The sequence below is a fragment of the Corythoichthys intestinalis genome, chromosome 17 (genome assembly GCF_030265065.1).
Source record: "Corythoichthys intestinalis isolate RoL2023-P3 chromosome 17, ASM3026506v1, whole genome shotgun sequence".
NCBI classification, from domain to species: domain Eukaryota; kingdom Metazoa; phylum Chordata; class Actinopteri; order Syngnathiformes; family Syngnathidae; genus Corythoichthys; species Corythoichthys intestinalis.
Genome location: NC_080411.1, coordinates 46,366,302 through 46,392,067, shown reverse-complemented (window position 1 = coordinate 46,392,067; position 25,766 = coordinate 46,366,302). Strand labels below are relative to the sequence as shown.

The following is a 25,766-nucleotide window of genomic DNA, read 5'->3' as shown; positions in this document are numbered from 1 at the left end:
CACAGCATTTCACAAATATGAGTATCATTGCACAAAATTAAACAAAATACAGAACATTGCACATGAAGTCATTAAATGTTGCACAAAATCTGAGGTAGACATGCAATCCCCAAAAATGAAATAACCATAAATAGACAAACTAATTTGAATTGACACTCAGCAACATGTAAATGGCTTTCGTACGTGAAGTCTTAAGGTAAATAGACAAAAGAAAATGTTCAGTTTCAGGCTTTAATGCTACTTTGTGACATGTTCCCTCTGTTGTATGACGACACCTGTAATTACTTTATGCTTCATTTTTTTTTTTTCGCATACACAACTTGCCTCGTCCCATCGTCTCTCCCCTCGTCCCTCCCCTCTTACCTATATAGACCCTACTCACCAACGTCACAAAATGACGTGTCGCTGTATCCGGCCGCCATGTTGTCCGCCATTGTTTAGCCCTATTCTCAATGGTTTCAATTAGTCGTGCAATTTATAGAGCAATTCATGGAAGCCCCGGTGTTATCTGACACTGTAAACTCATTGGATGCGTTGCGTAAAAGGCGTTATGTGGAAAAGCTTCAGTTTATCCATTCGCCAGATCCATATTTGATGCCTAAATCGATGTTTTTTGACCCGCTGTCTTCGCTGTCTCTGCCTGACATCTGCTACCCTGATATCTACAACTATCTTGTCCAAACAAAATCAGCCTATTCTCACAAAAGTTTGAAAAACTTTAAGAGCAGCACTCTAAGCAACATTACCCCGTATGACCCTTTACTTCCAATTTTCTAAAATGGCGACAATCAATAAAAAAAAAAAAAAATTGACTGCGACGTGTCAAGGATAGGTGCATATTGGACTATTTCTTCAATAAAATACACAACTGTGTCTGCCTCATTTGCAAAGAGACAGTCGTATTAAATGCATCTTACCAGATATAAAATGACTACTACATAATTCTGTGTTAATTGTTTGGAGGCCAGTTTTCTCGTCGAATTGCAGCAGTCAATCTCGCTCTCCTCTCCGGATCTCTCGGAATACGGTAGAACTTCAAGTCTCTCCGTCTATCTTCTCTGTTATTGCAACCGACCGCCACACAAGTCTTCACCATTTTTATTATTAATGTTAACGAGCAGAAAAACACGCCATAATAGGAGGAATTTACGTAGCGGTAATGCGTCAACACGACGAGTTGACGGACAATATGGCGCGGGGGCGTGGTTGTGACGTCATGTGAGTAGGGTTTATTAGCCTACATTTCCCCCTGTAGGCTAATACAATACAGGATGGTGTTGAAGACGACACCATCCTGTACTGACTACCCTCTCAAAGCTAGCGTTCACCTTTCATTGGCGCCCCCCGGTGTTCGGGTGGTGTAATTACAGTTAAACTTTTATCAAATGTTTTTATGATTTATGTTAAATGATATGATGATAATTATCGTTTTATCGCTCAAGGTTACTTCGGAGTACTCAGTTTTGCACAAACGACAGACCTGCCGATTATGCAGTGGTAAGATATCAGGCCAGGGTGGTTTGCTCTTGGACATGAAACATGGCTGGAGCTCTATCAGTAGCTATTCAGACTTTCAAAATCATCTTCATTCAGTATTTCCGAGATGTCTATATACTGTCTTCCCTCTTGTTTCTCCACTGAGGGTTGCCAATCCAAGAACATATTCAATAAACTCCTCATTGTAATTATCTCACAAACTCTGCACTATAAGTGGTGTCAGTAGAATAATCCACCGCAAGGGAAATGCGTTTTTTGTTCCATTGGAAAAATCATCAGAAAGTACTTCACTTTGTATCATTGCTATGTCCTGTGAGAGTGTGGCATTTGCTTTATTTTATTTTTATTTATCCTACATTATGGTCTCCCTTTCTTTGCCTTCTATGCGACACACAGGAGGCGATGGCAAAAAGTAAAAGTCATCGCCGTAAAGCTGAAAGCCGACATACGGGGCGCGATGCGACTGCAGCGGCGAGCGACACACACTGCCCTCTACCTGCGCGTCATCACTCATCTCTGATTGGCTATGAATTTGGAGGGAATTTTAAAATGTTCGGCCTTTTCCGATTGCAACCGTGTGATTTACATCAGCGCCAACAACCTCCCATACAGCTGCTTTTTTAATTTATGTCCCAGAAACCATGCAGAGAGGTATCGTAATATACAGTATGTGCTGGTCGCACACTGCTAAAATGATACGCACCTCCATGTTGACAAAGCGTGACCTGTGGATGTCAATTGGCCAGTTACTTCGCAGGTGATTTGTCGATCAATAAATCTGTTGCTGATTGGTTGTAATGCCAGGCGACAGCAAAATAAATAGAAGCGTTTCCTATTTCAACATATCGTGTCACTGGTCTGCGTGTACACGAGCGTAAAATTTCATTTACAAGAACGTAGCGTGTAGCTTCACCGTAAGAGGCTTGGCGTTTTGCGCTCGAGCTGTAGAAAATGTATTGAACACGAGCGTCCCGTGTGTCTTGGCCCTTACTAGTTGTCCATCACTGCAGTCAAAATGCCTTTTATCATTTCTGCGTCATGAAATTGTTTCTTTTCCTTACCCATAATCCCAGGCAATTTGAGCGAGCACTCCTTTGCCTTTTGCTGTCCTGTCATGCACAAGTAGGGGTGTGCCATTTTAGGCACCCCACGATTCGATTCGATTACAATTCAGGGTGCTTCGATTCGATTATTGAACGATGATCACGTCATTGACGATGATTGCGGTTATCGCGATTATCAATGCATCGTACATTACTAGTTAATACAGTAGCCGAACAAATTTATGTCCATTACTATCTAAAATATCCTAATGATTCAACAGGAACGATGGAAACATGCCAATACAAGAAAAAGCTGCCCTTAAGCTGCTTTTTTATTTATTTATTTCAAGAAAGTGCAAAAACATTAACCATTTTAAAGGGAGTACTTATTTCTCTCGACAATACAATAAGATTTACACAGTTGGAATGAATTCCACGTTTTCTGGAAACAAAGTGTCTATAGAAATAAGACTTCTTTTAACCAATATGCTTTGTTTTCACAGATTTCTTTCTGTACTATTTTGTATGGTTGTAGTGTTACCGCTGTACTTAATCATGGTTTTACACGTTCTGCATATGACATACACGTTAGCGAATTAGCTGATTAGCTTAGCCCTCGGCGCTAGCTGTTAACATCTAAAAAAAAAAACAATAAAGGCTAAACAGTACAAGAGGGTTCATGTACTCACCTCTTATAGATGCACACGGGTCTTAGCAACACACTCAGGACGTTTTTCAATTGAAATGCCTTAAAACTACTGCTGGACATCTGCAAGACAAGGAACTCTCTCTCTTCCCCTCTTGCTCTAAAAAATAACTTGGGCACAACAGTTCCTGCCTGTCTCATACACAAATTTATTTTCCAGTCTTTTAAAAAGGAGTAAATCTCCCTCTCAGTAACAGACAGCATCTATCATAACGTGCGTGCGCCTGTTAACAGTACGCGGGCGGCAGACGTGTCTTGAATTTCGTTCTGCTACGAGCGGTTGCCATAAAGTTATGAGGGAAAATCATCATTTTTGAACCTTTATGAATCGTAATCGAATCGTCACATGTCGAATCGCGATGCACGTAATAATTGATTTTTTTGGAACTCCTCTATGCACAAGGGCCTTTTTTTGTGCAAGAAGCATATGATTTTTTTTTTTTTTTTTTTTTTCATAGCTGATTTTGAGGGGGCAGTCTGTATGAAAATTACAGTGGCTCTTAATGGCATTACGTGTTTCCACTTTTTATCATAGCAAAAGTGCTTAAGCACAAAAGATTTGTGGCAAGATACTTATATTTGTCCATCCATTCTATTCAAATAAATTAGCGCTCCTGCGCCTGAGTGAGGAGGGTGTGTCAATGCAAGATGACTACCGGTTTGCGGAGTTGTCAGCGGACCGTTGTCATGAGAAGCGTTGCAATAATGCAAGCAAACACACATTCACTTTACCAGTCTTAGCTTATGCCCTACTGGCTGGATCGACAGTCAATAAAATATATCATTTGTCTTGCAGGTTTTAAAAATCATCGTAGTTCTGAGCAGCAGAAGTCGGAATGTCCTAGCGTTAACGAGGAAGTTGAGCTCCTCCATATCAAACAGGAGGACCCAATGTCCCCTCAACCTCAAAAGAGAGAAGACCAACTGCCAATCAAAAAGGAGAAGGAAGAAATCCCATATATTAAAGAGGAAGAAGAGGAGCAACATATCACCAGGTCAACCGGTAAGCCCTTGAAGAGTGAAGATGGTCTGAGTGAGGCCTGAAGAGCTGAATCGACAGTGCATAAAATTCTCTTATTGTGTTTTGCAGGTTTCAGAAATCACCGTAGTCCTAAGCAGCAGAAGTCTCCCAGCGTTAAAGAAGTTGAGCTCCCCCATTTGGAAAAGGAGGAGCCAATGCCCCTTCAACAGCAAAACCGAGAAAAGCGACTGCCAATCAGAAAGGAAGAGGAAGAGCCGTCCCACATTAAAGAGGAGGAAGATATCACCAGGTTGACTGTTGAGTCCTTGAAGAGTGAAGAGGGTCTGAGTGAGGCCTGCAGCTCAACAAAAGGATTGCAAGCAGACAGTTTCATCGCTCCTCTGTCAGATAACGACGACATCACGTCACACTCGCCTTACAATGATGATGAATGTCATAAGCAAGCTGATAGCGATGACCAACTTTTCAAATGCTCTCAATGTGGGAAAAAATTCAGAATTAGGTCTTATTTGACAACACACATGAGAACGCACACTGGAGAAAAACCCTTTTCCTGCTCAGTTTGCGGTCAAAGATTCAAATTTCGGCAAATCTTAAGCGCACACACCAGAATTCACACTGGTGAGAAACCTTTTCCATGCTCCGTTTGTGGTCAAAGTTTCCGTCAGAAGGGAAACTTAACACAACACATTAGAACTCACTCTGGTGAGAAACCGTTTCCCTGCTCGGTTTGCGATCAACGATTCCGTCACAAGAGAGACTTAACACATCACAGGAGAATCCACACAGGTGAAAAATGTTTTTCCTGCTCAGTTTGTGGTCAAAGATTCATTTATCGGGGAAACTTGACACAACACACGAGAACCCACACTGGTGGGAAACCTTTTCCTTGCTCAGTTTGTGGTCAAAGATTCAGTCAGAAGGGACACTTAACAGAACACACGAAAACCCACTCTGGTGAGAAACCTTTTTCCTGCCCTGTTTGTGGGCAAAGATTCACTGCGCAGGGAAACTTAAAGAGACACTTGAGAACCCACACTGGTGAGAAACCTTATTCCTGCACAGTTTGTGGACAGAGGTTTGCTCAGAAGGAGTACTTAACAGCGCACACAAGAAGACACACTGGAGAAAAACCTTTTACCTGCTCAATTTGTGGTCAAAGATTCAAATTAAGGCAAACCTTAAGGACACACACAAGAACACACACAGGAGAAAAACCTTTTTCCTGCCCAGTTTGTGGTCAAAGAGTCGTTTCGCAGCGAAACTTAAAGGTACACATGAGAACCCACACTGGTGAGAAACCTTTTTCCTGCACAATTTGTGGACAAAGGTTTGCTCAGAAGCAATACTTAACAGTACACACAAGAATCCACACTGGGGAAAAACCTTTTATCTGCTCAATTTGTGGTGAAAAATTCATATCAAGGCAAAACTTAAGAACACACACAAGAAATCACACGGGAGAAAAACCTTTTTCCTGCTCAGTTTGTGGTCAAAGAGTCGTTTCGCAGAGAAACCTACAGATGCACATGAGAACGCACACCAGAGAAAAAAACCTATTCCTACAGGGATTTACGGTTCACATGGGACGATAATGTTAAGAAACACTTGTCTTAATGTGAAAAGCAGTGATCTGACCAGAGGCCCCCCCCCCCCCCCAAACTCCATTATTATTCACAACAAAATGCGTGCGTGTGTTGCTTACCTGTAGTCAATGTCAGTGTTTTTAAAAATCCACGGCAACGCACTGTTGAGCCTGCTGAGAAACCCATTGTCTGACGCAGACTGTGTAAGTTTCCCCCGGTTTTCGTTAAATTCCTGCACGTCTTCGCCCTAGACAAATGAGAGATGCATACAGCGTCGTTGCGATCCCTTTTGAGTAACTTTGGAAGGCTGCTTCCTTGTCTTTTTGGTCGTATCGGATGCTGGATTCAGTCGAGGCCATGTTGTATTATCTGTAACCACGGCAACGGGACTCATCTCCTATTGGTGCACGTGACCTAAAACAACTTCACGCGCTACGAATCCTACTCCGTTGTCTAAATATGTCTATGCCACAGTAAAAAAAAAAACTGGCACAAAGACGCTAATTATTTTTAAAAAATGACTGGAAACTGTGAGTACAAACTTTTTGGGGGTAGTAATTAGCTATTTAAATATATATATTAAAGCAGAGTTCATTTTCTAAGCACTTTTCCCATGGTCCCAATAATTCAATTTTATTTGTATAGCCCTATATCAGGACATCCATCTAGCCAGATGAGACTGGGGGGCAACGAGGACGTCCATCCAGCCAGGGGTCAGGATAGTCAGGCGGCTGTGGCAATCATAGAAATTTGGTCAGAAAGACGATCAATATGGCCAAGAAATAACGATGAGTGAAAACACTTTTATGCATTTGTCATTTTTATTAGGTAAATAATGTTGGTTTTGAGCTGATTTATTTTTTAGAGTTGTCATTTCTTTTGGTCATCATAAAGTTCTTTTTTTGCCGGTTCATTAAATAAGTTTTTTAAGTTGACCCTAAAACAATAGATGTTACAGTACTTCATAATATTAGAATACAAAATTATACTAGGAAGAAGGCTGCATCAATATTGGGATTTAAAGAGCATATGACACCAGAAAAAAAGTCTTAAATGGCGTTATTATGTGAATTAGAATCATATTTTGAGACGATTCGACTATATACAACAATTTAGCAAAGCGCAGATGACGAGAAATTAGTCTTTTAATCTGCCGGTTAGCCACGCCTTCAATTATAGGGCTTTAGCGTCCCCAACAGGTGGATGACGTCAGCGGTAGACTGGGCTCATCGGTTTTACTATTCAGCCCATTGAGGGGGAATTGTTCAGAACGAGGAAAACGCGACGAAGAGAGCCGCAAAATGTCATTGTTTCAGTCTCTCTACTCCCAATATTTTTACAGGATATTCTTTTTATCCAAGTATTTTTCCCCAAAAGCTATATAAATGGCTTGAGAAGGACCAGTCAGCCCGTCGAGGGGGAACTATTCACAATGAGGAAAATGCGACGAAGAGAGCGGCAAAATGTCATTGTTTCTGTCTCTTTACTTCAATATTTTTACAGGATATTCTTTTTACCCAAGTACTTTCCCCAATTGCTAAATAAATGGCATGGTCATGACAAATAACAATCTTGTGCTAAATGGAATATAAAATAATAAAAATCCATTTATTCAAGACGACATGGCAAAATGACTCCATAATGGTCAAAACAGTCGACTTCACCTTTACTGTCACACCTCCCGAACGATATTTTATGACACCTAAATCGGACATATGTAATTTCCCTTCCCCGGCTTCGGAGAATGTAAGCAGACCAGAAGGAGTGACAGCTAGCCGACATGCTAACCCGAACCGAGGGATGTTTCAAAGTCTTCGAAGTGGAAAATCACACATAATTAGCCTGGATTATTTGACATGACGACCCGGTTGTCGAGTTTCTTTGCGGATCGTCAAACCGCCCGGCGGAGAGCAATTTACAGTTCGTTCCCTGGAGGAGGGTGGCTGGAGTTGTTGTGCAGCTAACGTGCTAACAGCTAACTGCTAATAAGCATGAGGATAGCTTTTTACATGCCTATCAATGATCAAACGTAAGTAGTCCGTTATTTAAAGGAATTTTATAGTGTTTACTTTGTAATCACTGTATTCGTATTTGACATAATACAAAACAAGATGTTTACTCACTTCCTTGTAAGTCCAATGGTCCCACAGTAAATATCCACGGTGAATGGGAACCTTTTGAAACTCCAAAAAGGCGCATACGCCTCTCCCGCATACAGAATTTTTCTGCAGCCGTTTGGCTGGCGTGATGCAAAAAATAAAAGTATTAACCCCTTAATGCCTAAATTTTTTTCCAATAATAAAAAAAATAATTGGGGTGTGTTTTTACTTTCAAATAGATGCTAAATTAAATTGAAAGTGTTAATTTGAATATAGCCCATAAAATAGTCATACATTTAGGTATGATGCCGATTAGCGACAACAGGCAATAAAGGAAAACAAATGGCAAAAAAGGCACATACCCATCTCAGGTCTGAACACACTTTTATCGCAACATCTTTTTTCACTGCTTGTGAAATTCTGAAAAACAATTATTGTTTTTGTTTAAACACAGATGTACATCACATTTTTAATCAGACTAGAAGACATATGATGTAAATAAATAAATGATGATTTTTATCATAACAGGCAGGGCACTGGCAAATGTGCTGGCAACAATCACCCCTCTATTGTCAAACCATTTGACTGCTCTTATGCAGACATTGTCCACAAGAGCCTCTTGCTCTTCAAATGTCCCTCTTCGCTTCTTCTTCATCTATGAGTCTGCACTGAAACAGCACCCACGCAGGCGATTGTGCTGCACGGTCCCAAGTGCAGGTATGCCCTTTTTTGCAAGAGCAACAAACAGATCTACAGATGAGAACCAGTTATCAAAGAAGAGCAGGATGAATGACTTGTGCAAGCTTGAGCACAATATTACCACTGGCTCCTATGTCTGGTTGGCCTGGTACCGGATCTATTTTCCCTGTGAATATGTCAAATGAGTGCACCAGACCTCTTGTGTCGCACAGTACAAAAATCTTGTATCCCAATTTGTATGGCTTTTTTTTGGATATATTGGTTTAGGCTCGATCTGCCCTTGATGTAGCTCTTGCAGATCTTGCAGGTGCAGCAGGTGGTTGGAGGTGGATGAGGCGGATCATCATCATCTTCCTCACTGCTGCTAATGTCCACTGTAGAGTCATTGCTGCTGCTTTCATCACCTGGTGCAGAAAATAATAAATCACTTTAGGAAACACCAAACGTTTTTATCTTTTCAGTGTGTTCACGTAGTTACATCCATAGATGTCAAACAAGCTCAAACTTGACACAAACTCACCTTCACTTGCTTTATTAGGATTGTACTCCTCATCGCTGCCCTCACTCTCACTGAGAGCACTCTCAACAGGAGGTGGTTTGGCCCGGTGTGCTAGCTTTGCGTAAAAAGCTGCTGCATTCATTTGTATTTCTGCAGAAAAATAAGGTAAAGAAATTACTGTTATAATTTCAAAACAAAATGTGTTGAAAACCATCAACATACATACATTTGCTTCTGTTTGGTAGTTATCAGCTCATGCTGTGTTCATTTTTCATTATATAGAAATAAGTAAAATAAATCAATAGCAATGACATTGTTTATGCAACACATTATGTTTATTATGTCTACAGATGACAACAAGTGTGGCAATGTCTGAATAAAATGTGTCTAAAAGTGGAACGACATGGAGGCACCCGTGTGCACCGTTGCATATAAAGGATGCGTTCATTTATTTGTTCTACAGAAAAATAGTAACCACAAATGCCCTTTTTTATGCAACACATTACTTTTGTAATGTTTACAGATGATAACGAGAGTGATAGTTTATAGATAAAACGCGTGCGAGTGTTGCAAACCTTCGACAAACAACGCATTTACGTTTGCGGGGGGGAGGGGGGAGGTGCTTTTCCGATGATGCCGGCTGTAGCGATAGCGCTACAAACCAAAATCGTCATAGAGCTTCAAAAATACTCATCATAGAAACTCTATCTCATCGTGTTAGCAACACAAGTACACAATAAGACGGTACATATTTTTTTATTTTAGCTGACTTACCTTGAATTGAATGAATTAGTCAAGTTGGTGCGCAGGACTTCGACGTGGCTTTCATCTTGAATATCACGGTCCGAAAAGGAAGCGGTGTTGTCTCTGGTCGGACACGACTGAAACTAATGCTTGAAAAAGGTTCCTAGGCATGTGTTTGACATTAATGTACCGGCAGTGAACAAAGGCAGACGATATTTTGGCCGCTTTCAAAGCGGGAACGGTATGATGCCGAATCGCGACATTCGGCGTTAAGGGGTTAATCCGCAAAATCAGCTGAATCCTTCGTCCTCATCCACAACAGTACACTGTATAGTGAAGAGAACGTCTTCTACCGTACACGTCACAGCGCCCTCCTCCTCAATGCAAGACCGAAGCCGGAAGTCACTCATTTTGATGGCGCGGGATTCAAAAAACTAAATAAATATAGCGATCGCTCCCACACACATCCAAGCGGTCCATATCATTCAGGGGCATAAAATACCGCGTGTATTATGAAATAAACATGCTTTTTCGTGTCACAGGCACTTTAAAGGAATGACGACATCTTTACTGTTTCCATCATACCAAAAGAATCCTCAATTGAAGGGGAAAAAATGTGTCACGGATCAGTTGGCCTTTACCTCAGCCAGATGGAGGGTTTCAGCAGCAGCGTGTGTGTGTGTGTGTGTTTTTGATGTTGTGCTTTCTGGAAGTTTACCTGATAGTTCATTGACGCTTACTAGACTCCACGATCCAGCCATTCACTTAACTGATCCTGCCTTATGTACGCTATTTGATTGACAGAACACTATTCATTGTGATGGAAACTGACATTGTTGTGCTGAAAAAAAAAAGGAAATAAAAGGGCCATTGTGGAAAAAGACATTATTTTATGTGTGTGTGTAAAATGTCATTTTGCTGATAAACGACATAAAAAGGCTAATGTGGAAAAAGACATGAAATAACCATTGTTGTACACATTTTTTGTTTTTTTTCTCCATGACCCATTCAGCTGCTTGACACACAGAACGGAAGTCTGAGTGTCTGATTGTTCAAAACAGTTTTAATGTATCACATGGGACTATGACATACTCCCATTGTGATCATTCAACTTGCCTCGTTTATTAGGAGAAAGCGAACAGGAAGGGTTATGGGGGGACGGAAAAAAAGAATTGGAGAGATGGACAGACAAAGCACAAACAACAAGAAATGCATTGAACGCCTACACTTACTATCAATATGTTGGTGCTATTGTTAGCTAGTTGTATTTCCAGTTAACGCCATGTGAGGGGCCTGATGACCGGGTTGGGGGATCAGAAAGATAAGTGATTGGGAATGTAGATACGTTGGCATCCTATTCTATGCTGCCTGATCGCAAATCTTAACACTGAGTTTTTTTCTACTTCAGTGTGTAATTGTCATGCGTGAATCCCATCAAACATATGATAGTCCTGCAGACGGGTGGAAATGCCGCGCCGGAGCTGCCCCAGGGCCACGGCCCTTCCCCAGCCAATTAAGGGGAAGGGGTGAGGGTACGTGCCACCACCACATAACCAGCCCCGCCGTAACACTCCAACCAACACTGGACACCCAGGGCTCACTAGGCCCATGGTACGACAGGGACACCCAGCCAGCGACCTGCACCAGAGCCCAAGGAGGATACCTGGGCAGAAAATAGAGGGGAAGTAGGAAAGCGTCAAGAAGCCCCCGTGGGGCACAACCGCAATACAAATTGGAATGACAATAATAATAAATGGAATTAAAAAAATAATAATAATAATAATTATTGTCACCTCAATTCAGTACTTCTCAAATAGTGGGGCACATGTGCCAAGGGTGGCACATGTGACCTCAGGAAAACATTTTTGCCGTACTAGAATAAAATGTACAAGCACACCCACTCATGGGGTCGCAGTATTTTTAACCAAACGAGCACACAGCAAAGAGCTCTGGAGATATGAAGAGCTGGACGAGGTTATATGACGAAACTATGAAGAGCTGGACGAGGATATATGACGAAGCGCATGTAGCGTTTGGCTTTGACTGTTAATACAGTAGGCGATGGGGAAAGACCGGTCTGTTTTCTGTGTCTAAAAATGTTTCCAGCGGGAAGCCAAATCAATTAAGACGTCACTTAAAGACGTTAGACCCCAATCACATTGATAAACCGCTCGATTGTTTTTCGGCAAAAACGTGCCAAATATGGCCAACAATCGTGTCTCTTCCCCGCCCCTCCTTCCTGAGCCCTGCCTCAGGTGAGGGGAGTTTGCCTGATTACAGGTCTGACGTCAGATGGTTGGAGCAGCCACAGCTGTGAGCAGTTACCATCACCTAGCTTTACAAGCCCAACGGACGCACTGCCACGTTGCCTGATCAACTTGTCTGGTTTCTCCGACCTGATCAGCGTGCCCCTCATTGGACACCTCTACCTACCCGGTGACCTGTCAACACGTCCATCCTGCACTGACAGCATCCACAGTGCTCACCACAACCACTCCGCCTCTCTCAAAAGCAGTGATGGCAAACTGAAGCATCATGAAGCAATGAGGCTTTCCATCAAACTGGTTCGCTCCTGGGCCGAAGCATCATGAGGCTTCATTTGTTCTATTGCGCCTTCATGTGGAAAATAAATGTCATACAGACAGAGTGATTAAAATGATACCATGGATTTGATGGGGTCAAAAGGGCAGGGAGTTGTGATGTGAATAAATGTGCGTGTGTTACTTGAAAATAGAGCCTAGATCGGGCCCAAGAAATCCCGCCCGCCCCGCGTGTATTAAAGCCCGACCCAGCCCAGCAAATAACTTAACTTGCAGGCCCGAGTCCGAAAAAAACCCGAAATTGCATTTTTTATTTGTATCCCTGTGGCCGAAAAAAAGCCGAAATTTAATTTTTTATTTGTGAGGACCCAGAAGGAGGAAATGCGGGGATGGAGGTCAGTCAGACCTGGACAGAGCACTGCTTGGAAATTGGTTGCGTTTTGTGTGATCACATTTGTGACGACGCCTATGTGCATAATGATAACAAATTAAAGCCTGTCTTTTGTAACAAATTCTCCCAGTTAAACAAGACTGTAAAATGAATATTTAATGAACATTTATATATTTTATATTTGTGTCTGTTCTATCAGGTGGATAGTTCATGCGTCATTTCCTTGGCAAAATGCAGCAACAGACATTTAATTTCTTCAAGTTGGCAGAAAAAAAAACGCAATTTTTCGTAATGTTTAAATAGTCTACATATTATTATGATCATTATAAATGCATGTACACAACGAAATAACGCTGGATAGGTTTGTTAAATATATTTCTGTGTGGGATATTGTGCTCTCATGGACGCACCTCTCTGACAAGGAGAGAAACAGCAGCATATACAAAAATAAACTTAAATACTTTTAAATAACATTCTTTATTTTAATGACTCGCATCAGAACACACAAAAGGACAACCTGCCTTAAGGAGTACTGAAACAAAATAACATTTTGAGGAACACCACGAACTCCACGATGTTCTGCTTTGCACGAAGAGGTGCGGCCCTCGAAACAAATGATAAAGATGTTTGACTAATGTCATATCAGGATGCAGAGTTGCAGACTCCCGGAGCGCCCCAGAGCCTTCATGTGCGCAAACAATGCATGTTTGGGATTACCACAGCGCCCTTTCTCTGTTTTATCCAATTTATTTATTTTATAACAAGTATTCCTTATAGTTTAACATCCATATACAAAAATTATTCACCGTCATTTATTCCTACGAATGCAACAAAGTTAGCGAGAGAAGAAGTCCGGCCCGACCCGACCCAAACGTAAATGATTATTATTATGAAGGAATGATACCCGGCCTTGCTGTTAATGACGAGTTTGTTGATCGTGTTCTGTTTACGTTTCGTACCACCCTCGATGTCGTCGCTCCCTCCAAATTAAAGTTTGTCAAGCCGAGACGAGCCTCTCCCTGGTATAATGCTGAAACACGCTCTCTTAAACAATCGACACGCAAATTAGAAAGACTTTGGCGCCGTTCCAACACAGAGCACACCCTCTCTGCCTGGAAACGCAGCTTAGTGACATATAAGCAGGCCTTGCGTACGGCTAAAACCAGATATTACTCATCCTTAATAGAGGAAAACAAAAATAATCCTAGGTTTCTGTTCAGCACTGCAGCAAGGCTGACAAACAGTCACACCTCAATAGAACCTTATATCCCAACCACCCTTAGCTGTGATGACTTCCTAAAATTTTTTAACAATAAAATCGCAACTATTAGAAATAAAATAAATGAATCACTTCCAGTTATTAGGTCTGATAAAGTGCAGACAAAGAATTCGGAATCTCCTATAAAACCCTCTAAAATATTAAATAACTTTACCACTGTAGACCAAATTGATTTAATTTCTATTATAATGTCCTCCAAACCATCAACGTGCCTCCTCGACCCAATCCCAACCAAACTTTTTAAAGAGACCCTGCCTCTAACTATTGACACTATCTTAAATATAATAAATACCTCATTAGTTACTGGCTACGTGCCGCAGTCCTTTAAATATGCAGTTATTAAACCGCTCTTGAAAAAATCTACTCTTGATCCTGATATTTTGGCCAATTATAGACCTATTTCTAACTTACCATTTCTCTCCAAAGTCCTTGAAAGAGTGGTAATTAAACAGCTCTGTCAGCACCTACAGGACAATAGTTTATTTGAACAGTTCCAGTCTGGCTTTCGAGCTCATCATAGCACTGAAACCGCATTAGTTAAAGTAACTAATGACTTGTTACTTGCCGCTGACGTTGGATTAGTCTCGATCCTGGTTCTGCTGGACCTGAGCGCAGCCTTTGACACAATCGACCATAATATCTTATTGCAGAGATTAGAATGTGACATAGGCATTAGAGGAGCAGCCCTATGCTGGTTTAAATCATATTTATCTAATAGGTACCAGTTCGTCAATGTAAACCAGCAATCATCGTCGTACTCTAGAGTTAGTTATGGTGTGCCGCAAGGATCTGTCCTCGGGCCCATCTTGTTTACGCTGTATATGCTTCCTCTAGGTAATATCATCAGAAAACATAGCATTAACTTTCACTGTTACGCTGACGACACACAACTGTATTTATCAATTAAACCTGAGCAGGTCAGGCAAGTAGAAAAACTAAGCGCCTGCGTCCGAGATATAAATACCTGGATGAGCACTAACTATCTTCTACTTAACCCTGAAAAGACAGAAGTCCTTATAATAGGCCCGAAAAGTGTTAGAGACTCTTTATCTGCCCAGATAGTCACTCTGGACAATGTAAGTGTAGCCTCCAGCGCCACAGTTAAAAACCTAGGAGTTTTATTTGACCCTGACTTATCGTTTAAAGCACACATTAAACAAACCTGTAGAACGGCTTTCTTTCACCTGCGCAACATTGCCAAAATTAGAAATATTTTATCTAAAAGTGATGCAGAAAAATTAATTCACGCGTTCGTTACATCGAGATTGGATTACTGTAACTCCCTACTTGCAGCTTGTCCTAAAAACTCTCTAAAAGGTCTTCAGCTAGTCCAAAACGCAGCAGCAAGACTTTTAACAGGAACCAATAGAAGAGAGCACATCACCCCTGTGCTCCAGGCACTTCACTGGCTTCCAGTCGAGTTTAGAATTAACTTTAAAATACTCCTTCTTACATTTAAGACCATTAATGGGTTGGGGCCATCTTATCTCACCGATGCTCTCGTCCCATACCGCCCCAACAGAACACTCCGATCTCAGAATGCAGGTCTACTGGTAGTTCCCACGGTTTATAAAAGTACTGTCGGAGCTAGAGCCTTTAGCCACCAAGCCCCTGTTTTATGGAATCAGCTTCCAGCTAGTATTAAAGAAGCCGAGACAGTTTGCACATTTAAGATTAGATTAAAAACGTTCCTATTCGACAAAGCTTATGGTTAGGCTAGTTGAAGTCGGAGTAGACTCACAGTTTAGTTTAAGCTGCACTAGAAGCTATAATGCTGGGGGCAGTACAGCCGCTGAGTTCTATCTCCTTTTCTTACTCTACCTACTACTTGTCTTACTTTATTTCTATTTTCCATTGTTAATATCTAGTTGTCTAGTCTCTTCATCACTAGTCACCCGGTGTCCCCTATTTTTCAGCTGCAGCCTCCTGACTATCCGGACCCCTGGCTGGATTGACGTCCTCGCTGCTACCCCCGTCTCATCTGACCAGAGGGACCTCTTCTTGCTCCTTTACTCCACTGTATTTTTACGGACTACAATTTCGCTTGCTAATTCCCATTAGCCGTTCTGGGGTTCCTGTCTATCCGTCCTGGGAGTGGATCTCTCCTGACTGTGGTACTCCCCAAGGTTTCTCATTTTTCTCCCAATTGACTCTGGAGTTTTTGGAGTTTTTCCTTGCCGGCATGGAGGGTCTTAGGATAGGGGATACCCAGGACTTGAACTGTATCTATTCATCTTTGTTGCTTCATTTCTAATTGTGTATCATATTGCCTCTGTAAAGCCCTTTGAGACCTCTGTTGTGATTGTGGGCTATACAAATAGAATAGAATAGAATAGAATAGAATAGAATAGAATTGAATTGAATTGAATTGAATTGAATTGAATTGAATTGAATAGAATAGAATAGAATAGAATAGAATAGAATAGAATAGAATAGAATAGAATTGAATTGAATTGAATTGAATTGAATTGAATTGAATTGAATTGAATTGAATTGAATGGAACAAGACACACCTTTCATTCATTTTTATTGAGGAAAACCTGCATTTCATAAGTTTTTGGCTTTAAACGGTTTCTTTTTTTCTGATAGGATTTCTCCTGCTTTTGAAAATAGTCTTTCGCAAGGGACGGATGAGGCCGGGGTACAATGCCTCAACACGGATGAAGTGTTCTCTTGGTACCCAAGTTCTTTAGAACAAAGTTTGCACTTCACCTTATGAAAAATCTGCAAGTAAAAGAAAGACATTAAAACGAGGGATACACTGTGTTGTCACAATAATTTACAATATATATTCACACTGGTTATTATAATTTGTACCTTTTTAGGAGAGAAATGCTCAAAATGATCCCAGACAGGGGATGTTCTCTTCTTTTTCATTGTGGACATTGCAAAACGAATCCGATTAAATTGAGGTTTGAAGATGTGAGTTGGGTGTGTCAGTGTCACTTGTCAGCTCATTGTTGTCTCGGTGCGCCATTTAATTTCGAATCACCCGCGAAACTATGTGTTGGCGATGACGTAGGAAGCCCGTCTCGTGAGGCTTCGGACGTAGCAACGTGCCTTCCGAGGCTTTGGGCGTGGCCACAAGCGTAATCAACTCATGCCTCGATGTGCGCTTTGCAGATTATTTTTTCCGGTTTACTCAGCACACGCATCGGTGCCTTGGCACAGTAGGGTGCATCACTACTCAAAAGGGCAGCTGGAGAGCTTTTCAGATTTCGTTCTTGAGTGTTTTACTTGGTTGAATTGTATTAAATGCATCATTCGCTGTCTCAAAAAGTCACATAAAAACAATAATAATAATTGACCGCGTAGTTTCTGAGTAATGGCCATACCAACACCTGAGCAATGAGGGATGGGCCGCCCTGCCGACCGCTACCTGATGACGTAACTTCCAGTGAGCCTCGCCACCACTCTGAACACGGAAATATAGCACCACGCTATCCTCGCCAATTATTGCAAACATTTTCTGGGTTTTACGTGCGAGATTCATCTTGCCATCTCAATGTGTAGCGATGAATTGCTCACAGGAAGACTCAAAACTCTATGAGTGGTCCAAAAAAACCTCCCCTGCAAAGGTTTTTTTGTGAGCATACATACAGGTCCCCAATCGGCTTATTGTTTCTCATCATTTCAGCGACGACAGCTTTGAAAACCTACAACAATGCAACCTTGGTTTTACGAAGACGTTCAGTGCCTTGCAAAAGTATTCGGTCCCCTTGAACCTTGCAACCTTTCGCCACATTTCAGGCTTCAAACATAGAGATACAAAATTTTAATTTTTTGTCAAGAATAAACAACAAGTGGGACACAATCGTGAAGTGGAACAAAATTTATTGGATAATTTAAACTTTTTTAACAAATAAAAAACTGAAAAGTGGGGCGTGCAATATTATTCGGCCCCCTTGCGTTAATACTTTGTAGCGCCACCTTTTGCTCCAATTACAGCTGCAAGTTGCTTGGGGTATGTTTCTATCAGTTTTGCACATCAAGAGACTGACATTCTTGCCCATTCTTCCTTGCAAAACAGCTCGAGCTCAGTGAGGTTGGATGGAGAGTGTTTGTGAACAGCAGTCTTCAGCTCTTTCCACAGATTCTCGATTGGATTCAGGTCTGGACTTTGACTTGGCCATTCTAACACCTGGATACGTTTATTTTTGAACCATTCCATTGTAGATTTGGCTTTATGTTTTGGATCATTGTCCTGTTGGAAGATAAATCTCCGTCCCAGTCTTGTGCGGATACCAACAGGTTTTCTTCCAGAATGTTCCTGTATTTTAACCATCTTCCCTGTCCCTGCTGAAGAAAAGCAGGCCCAAACCATGATGCTGCCACCACCATGTTTGACAGTGGGGATGGTGTGTTCAGGGTGATGAACTGTGTTGCTTTTACGCCAAACATATCGTTTTGCATTGTGGCCAAAAAGTTCAATTTTGGTTTCATCTGACCAGAGCAGCTTCTTCCACATGTTTGGTGTGTCTCCCAGGTGGCTTGTGGCAAACTTTAAACGAGACTTTTTATGGATATCTTTGAGAAATGGCTTTCTTCTTGCCACTCTTCCATAAAGGCCAGATTTGTGCAGTGTACGACTGATTGTTGTCCTATGGACAGACTCTCCCACCTCAGCTGTAGATCTCTGCAGTTCATCCAGAGTGATCATGGGCCTCTTGGCTGCATCTCTGATCAGTTTTCTCCTTGTTTGAGAAGAAAGTTTGGAAGGACGGCCGGGTCTTGGTCGATTTGCAGTGGTCTGATGCTCCTTCCATTTCAATATGATGGCTTGCACAGTGCTCCTTGAGATGTTTAAAGCTTGGGAAATCTTTTTGTATCCAAATCCGGCTTTAAACTTCTCCACAACAGTATCTCGGACCTGCCTGGTGTGTTCCTTGGTTTTCATAATGCTCTCTGCACTTTAAACAGAACCCTGAGACTATCACAGAGCAGGTGCATTTATACAGAGACTTGATTACACACAGGGGGATTCTATTTATCATCATCGGTCATTTAGGACAACATTGGATCATTCAGAGATCCTCACTGAACTTCTGGAGTGAGTTTGCTGCACTGAAAGTAAAGGGGCCGAATAATATTGCACGCCCCAGTTTTCAGTTTTTTATTTGTTAAAAAAGTTTAAATTATCCAATAAATGTTGTTCCACTTCACGATTGTGTCCCACTTGTTGTTGATTCTTGACAAAAAAATTAAATTTCATATCTTTATGTTTGAAGCCTGAAATGTGGCGAAAGGTTGCAAGATTCAAGGGGGCCGAATACTTTTGCAAGGCACTGTAAGTAGACCCTTATACTGGCTTTTCTGATTCTAAAATTTGATGCACTTCTGTTGATAAACGAGGGGAAATCCTATTTCCTGTTTGCTGAAGTGCGACATTTTTTTGTTGTTGTTGCTGTTGGCCTGTCATAAGTAGATAGGTTTGCTGACAGGTTGTCTACTCATGTGATTTTGTTACTATATCAATAGGTATTATGTAAATTCAAATGTTCCCCAGCACCAAATAGGTCCTCGGCTAGTTATTTTTTGGCCTGTCACAGCGTAAATATAAAGCCTCTATATAAACCAATCCACCTGCCAGGCCCTGATATACTAAATACATCTCTATAAAACAATGACTATTGTACTACAGCATCAACATCAAGGTCTGCCTATTTGAAGAGGGAACAATAACATCAAATAAATGCTGCTTTAACTGGGCCATTATTATTTGATCACCAAGAAATTATTACTAAAAATTATTAAATTAAAATTAGGAATCATTATTTCAATTATTCAAATATTCAATTATTTCAATATTTCATGCTGCTGTGATTTTTTTTCAGGAACCCAAACATAAAAAAAATTAAGCAGCGGAAACCCTCAACACGATGAAAAAAGCGCTGCAAGTCAGTCGCCACCCAGTTTCCAGAAATCAAGAGTGGGTCGAGTCATACTATGACCCAAGTGATGCGGTGACCAGCGATGACGACAGAAGAGATCCTGAGGCCCACCAGATGATTTGCTTCCATCTGCGACATCAGATGACGATGGCTTAGGAGAAATAAATGTCGCAAATTTTGAATAAATGAAATCATAAACTAGTCATATATACAGGACACATTTGTAAAAGAAAAATCTAGTTACCTTCATATTTTAATAATTATAATGATTTATCTTTGTATAGAGAAGACACTTAATGCTACAGAAAGGAGTACATTTTTTCCCCACTCTAAACTGCTTCTCAAAAACTTTTGCCATGATCATTTTTCAATGTTGCGCTAGTCCGTTGCTATCCTAACTTTGTGTTGCTTACTAAGTTTATGTTCTTTGATGTGTACCATTGTTTGCTTGGTATAACTTAGCTTTCTATGTTGTGTCACAATCTGACAGTGAAAGCTGATGCAGATTCAACATTAATCTGGTGGTATTATTATTATTGTGGCCTACTGAATATTGTTTCAGAATGTAAAATAATTACAAAACATTATTGGAATACATTAATCAGTCAACAAAATTTGTCAATGTTGTTTACAATTTTTTTTTTTTTAATGTAATTCATGGCCGTCAGTGATTCAGCCTCCTCAAGTTTAGCTCCCACGTCCGGGATCTCCTGACGACACAGGCATTCTCTTGGAAGGGTAATTACTTGAAGGTTTACAGCAACACCTGGAAATTAAAATTGTTTTGTCATTTATTTTGAAAAATCAATACCATGAATCATTTATTTAGCCACATTTGGGCTAGCTTTACCATATTTAGATGGGTAGGAGCTGTCCCATAACCTAATATCCAGTTTCAGCTATGTGGAGAGCATGGAAAATATATACAACCATGTAATCGCATTCTCTCAAATAGAAAAATCACAATGCTGGACATAGGCTTACCACTCTCCCGTTCGTGAAGTGTTGAGATGTCAAATGGCGTCATGACGACGTCTGATGTGTCAAGTAAATCGTCATCTGACGCCTCAGGTTCAAACATGTAGGGATTGATTGTAGATCATCTTTCCTGGAAGCCTTTGCCATCGATAGCGTCACGAAAGAGCGACCCTGAATGGTTACCTTTGGTGGAAATATAACTGATATCGTTGTTGCTGTCTTTACCCGATCGTGATGGGCGCATTGATTGTAACGGTTGCTACTGCGCAAGAGCAGATCAACGCCATTTTCTCCTGAGGGATGACGGGAAATATAGATTTATGCATCAGGCTCGAACATTGAGGGTTTTTTGTGTGTGTGTGTGTGCGCTGCGATCCTTTCGAGAAGTTCCTGCAAACTTTGACTCGAGTAGTGGACACATCGAACTTGTGTGGTAAGTATAATTCTTAGAGTGGCATGAAATGCTTGAATTTATCTTAATAGATACTTCGAGTGATCCAAGAAGATGGACTGGATTCCTAGCATCTTCTCACGTCCTCTGGTCGACGGAACGCTTCCAACTACTCAAGTGGGGCGCCGTAAGGTTCGACGAATGGTGCGGGGTTTCATTGTTAAAGGTGAATAAAATTGATGTAATACTGGCAATTTGTGTTATAAATCTGAAAAGGGGGTCATAAATATATGAGCCTCTACAGTGTTTTTAATCCTTTATAGGCCAAGTGACTATTTTTGGCTATTTAAAAAACACAGCTCCATAAGCTATTTATAAAGATATTTAAATAAGTGAAAAAAAAGAGACTCTTTTTCTATTTTTTTAAGTAGAAAATGAAAAAGATATAAGATGTTAAAATAAAAATTAAAAAAAAGCGAGAAACTGTTGTGAATCTCCGGTGGGAGAAGGTCAAGAGCTGAGTTTTATTGATTCTTTTTATTATTAATCTGTTAGGTGGTGGTGATTTTAATGTACTGCATTTTAAGATTCTCTTTGCATTTAAAATTTTCCTCCAACAGACAAACGACCCCTCTAATAAAATATATGCACCTGGTCATCAAGTCAGAGGGGAAGCAGACTATCCTCATGGAGTGCCACAATAACTCTGGTACTGGAAACTAGGGTGGTGTCTGGGGCACCCACAACAGAGCCATTTCTAGCTTCTACTGGCCAACAATGATTCAGGACATCAATGAATGGGTAAATGCCTTAATTGAGCAACTAAGTGAAATCAGAAGCGTTACATGAAATTTATTTTATCGAAAGTATTTGTATTGAAGCACAAATGGGTTGTTTTTACTTCTCAACAGACATTACAGTATTAGACCAACTTGCTTTTTAGAATTGTAGAAATATTGTAAGTAATTTTTTTTTTTTTAAATTAATTTCTGAGAAATGATCAAACATTGTCAAATTTTTAAAGGCTTTTTGGTGGTCTGTTTTTCATTTCGTGACACTTAAGTCAAAGAACCTTGGGAGGTATTGGGCATGGATTTAATTGCATTTCTTTTTAAAGGCATGGACATAGATTTGCCTTCTGGACAGAGGAAGCATCCCCTCGCCTTCAGGGAATTCTACAGCCAGTCTTAAGGTTCCAAAGGCAACCCCCCCTCTATATCTTACTAAACTTCAATCGGACAGGTAAAAGAAAACTACAAGATAATCAATCAATGTTGATAAGGGGAATGACCATCACTGCAATTGATTGCTTACCTGGTAATAATGTTCACCTGCATGTCATGTGTAAATTATGTTTTCTTTGAAAGGTTGAGGATGACACTGACAGTTGCCTAATTCTGGACCTAATACTTTTATTGTAATTTCCTTTGATTTAAATTGAGGACATAACTGCTTTAGTAGTAATTATAATCTGAGGCAGGGCCCAATGAGGCAGTATTGCACAGTGAGTTTAGTAATTGTCACGAGAAGCCAATTACATTTTAAACATTTGTTTTTGCAGTTAATAAAGTTGATACTTTTATCGTTGTCAGCTCACCTGTATTTTACAGTTGCCAGAAGTTTTGACTGCCATCATACATGAAGAAGTTGTCCTTCAGGAAGGGGACCGTGCTATATGCACATTGGCTCTTATGTGCTCTAGACTCCTTCAGAAGACGGGCACATTCTAAATAGCTTAACAGTAAGTACTTCAGTAAAATGCGATGACATGCACTTTTTTTGTGCTGTTGTCACATTTGTCTCATAGCTATATTTAATGTGATTTTTTTTTTTTATCCCACAGGTCTCTGGAGCAGGTTCTTTGCAGAATTCAGGAAAGAGTATGACAACATGTACGCCATTGAGATCTGCCATGGGTGTGGGAAGCAGTTCAAACAATCAATGGTGTCATTAGAGACACTTAAAATCTCAACATAGCATAGACATAGTGGAAAAGCCACAATGCTTGAAAACAGTATTTCTCAGTGTTTTATGTTCTTTTATTGGATATGTTGGGAGAGGGGAAAAGGGGTAAAGTAACGGCGTTTTACTGCAACGAGGAAACATCTACAGGATACTGCAGTCGTTCCTGCTGTCCAGTGCATTAAACTTTAATGTTTTTGTTTGAGTTTGTTCAACACATGTACATTAACACTGTTTCAGCTTAAGGTATTGTGTTTTCTTCAATACGACATAATCATTGCATGCTTTCCTATGAGTATTTTTTTCCTAAATTTAATACAGTAATAAATGTCCCCTTACAGTTTTCATTTGTTTATTCAACTTCTCTACTGCTTATCCTCAAGAGTATTTCTAATTATATTTATGCATTTGTATGTTTGTATTATGTATTTCTGACTATAGAATGACTGCCACATAGTTTTCAGTGTTATCATAAATTTTCTGTTCTTTTTCCCTGAAGCTGTCAGACTGTTGAACTCTTGCTGTGCTCCGTAGACCCCCCCCCCCCCCCCATATCACTGGACTCACTTTAACCACTGAAATCACTTTGAGACAATCACATCACTTATGATCATATCTATATACCTCACGCACATCTTAGCACCTAACAAGCCCTAACAAGTATGCACCTTACGATTTTGCTCTTTTATACTCACTCTGCATTTATATTGGCTTTTAAAACGGGACCTGAGTTCTAAATTCTCCACTGTTAACATGTAAATGTGAACTGATGAGACAATAAAAATCCTTGAATCCTTATAAAATGGTCAAAATATTACAATAATAAATTTGACAGTGATAATGTTTCGTTTTTTATAATCACAGCAAATTAAATGAAACTACCAATATACCAAAATGTATACAAAACAAAAACATTGTCGGATTTAGCTGCAAAATTAAATCTGTTAGGGTCCGCGAACGCGGAAACAAGGTTGGACCTCACAACAGACACAAACGACTGAGGGAAGCGTACAAGGGTTTATTAAATTCAAATACAAACACACGCGATCGCGACCAAAAGGGGAAATGACAAAACGGCTCGTGACAGGAGGTCGACGAGGATCAATATACAAACGCAAAGGTAAACCAAGGTGGTAGGCAGAGAGCCAATAAAACAACTAAAATACACTCACGTACCTGCACATGGTAGAGGCATACAAAACTAAAGCGACAGGCGACCAAAACCCACAGAAGGGGCGAAATTACCAAAATAGCCAGTTACTCGAATGACAAGGATGTCAAATGGCGACCAGCAAGGAAAATATCTCGGCAGCCTTCTCTGAGATCACCCGCGCTTAAATACCATGTTGATGAGCCTGCATTGGATTCAGGTGAGACGTCGGACACGCCCACCACTACCAGGTCTGCAACAAAAACACAATCCAACCAGCAGCAGAATGTGACAAAATCATAACATAGGCTCTGACAAAATTGTGTAAATATACTAAATATAAAAAGGTCAAAATAGAAGCTCTTTTTAATTGTTACTGTTAAGGACTAAACTATACTCACATATACAAATGTTGGACTCTGAAGCCTTCGTACATTATTATAATAACAGTTTTTATTTGTAATACCATTGAGAAACGTATGTTATAACAAAGTCCGTAAGGTTTAGAGTTTTTCTTTTAAATTTTACCGGCATGAATGGTCTCTGAAGGGGTTACTTGGGGTGAGGGGAGAGGAAGACATTTAGGTATAATAAAAATAATAATAATACATTTTATTTATAACGCACTTTACATTCGAGAGACAAATCTCAAAGTGCACATTACCATAAAAAATAAAAAGACTAAGAATAAAAGAGTAAAAGCAAAAACAGATGTAAGGAAAAGCACTTTTTAAATTATTTTAAAGACGCTAAATTGATAGATAAGGGTGGAGGCATAGGTGATGTACATTTTTGTACAGTAGATGGCAGTATGCACTAAAAGTTTGACATAATAAAAAACAACGAAGAAGAACTTTAACGCGCATACGCAGATAGCTACCCGATCGCGACCGTCTATCACATGACTGCCCTACGTCACTTCCTTCGAAGGCTTTACGCTATAAATGTGAGAGATTCGGACATATAAATGAATTATTCTTCAATTTGTCTGTAGGTTGAATAATAATGTTTTTATATGTCTGAATCTACCACATAAATCACTCTTGAGGCATCGCGGCTCAAGTGGGTGAGGTGCACTACGCGCATGCGCAGAACCAATCGAGGCCTGCCTAAGTTTTATTCATGATTAAATAAAGTCTTACGGTATTCTTTTTTGTGTACATATGCATTGCTTGGATCAGGGTGTACCTCACATGCCCTACCGAAAAAAAAAAAAAACATATTAAATGTATTTCAAACGTGGAATCTATCACGTATATGTCTATATCTCCCGTCATCCTTCGGGAGAAAATGGCGTCGATCTGCGCGTGCGCAGTAGCAAACCGTCAC

The 25,766-nt window shown here is 40.4% G+C and overlaps 1 long non-coding RNA gene across 1 annotated transcript; it reads right to left on the bottom strand.

Moving 5' to 3' along the window:
• Positions 1-8,867: 8,867 nt before the first annotated feature.
• On the bottom strand, positions 8,868-9,958 carry LOC130905662 (uncharacterized). Its single transcript, XR_009061138.1, has 3 exons — positions 9,886-9,958; positions 9,133-9,261; positions 8,868-9,016 (listed from the first exon to the last, which is right to left on the bottom strand). It is a non-coding gene; the product is annotated as an uncharacterized LOC130905662 (long non-coding RNA).
• Between the last annotated feature and the right edge of the window lie 15,808 nt (positions 9,959-25,766).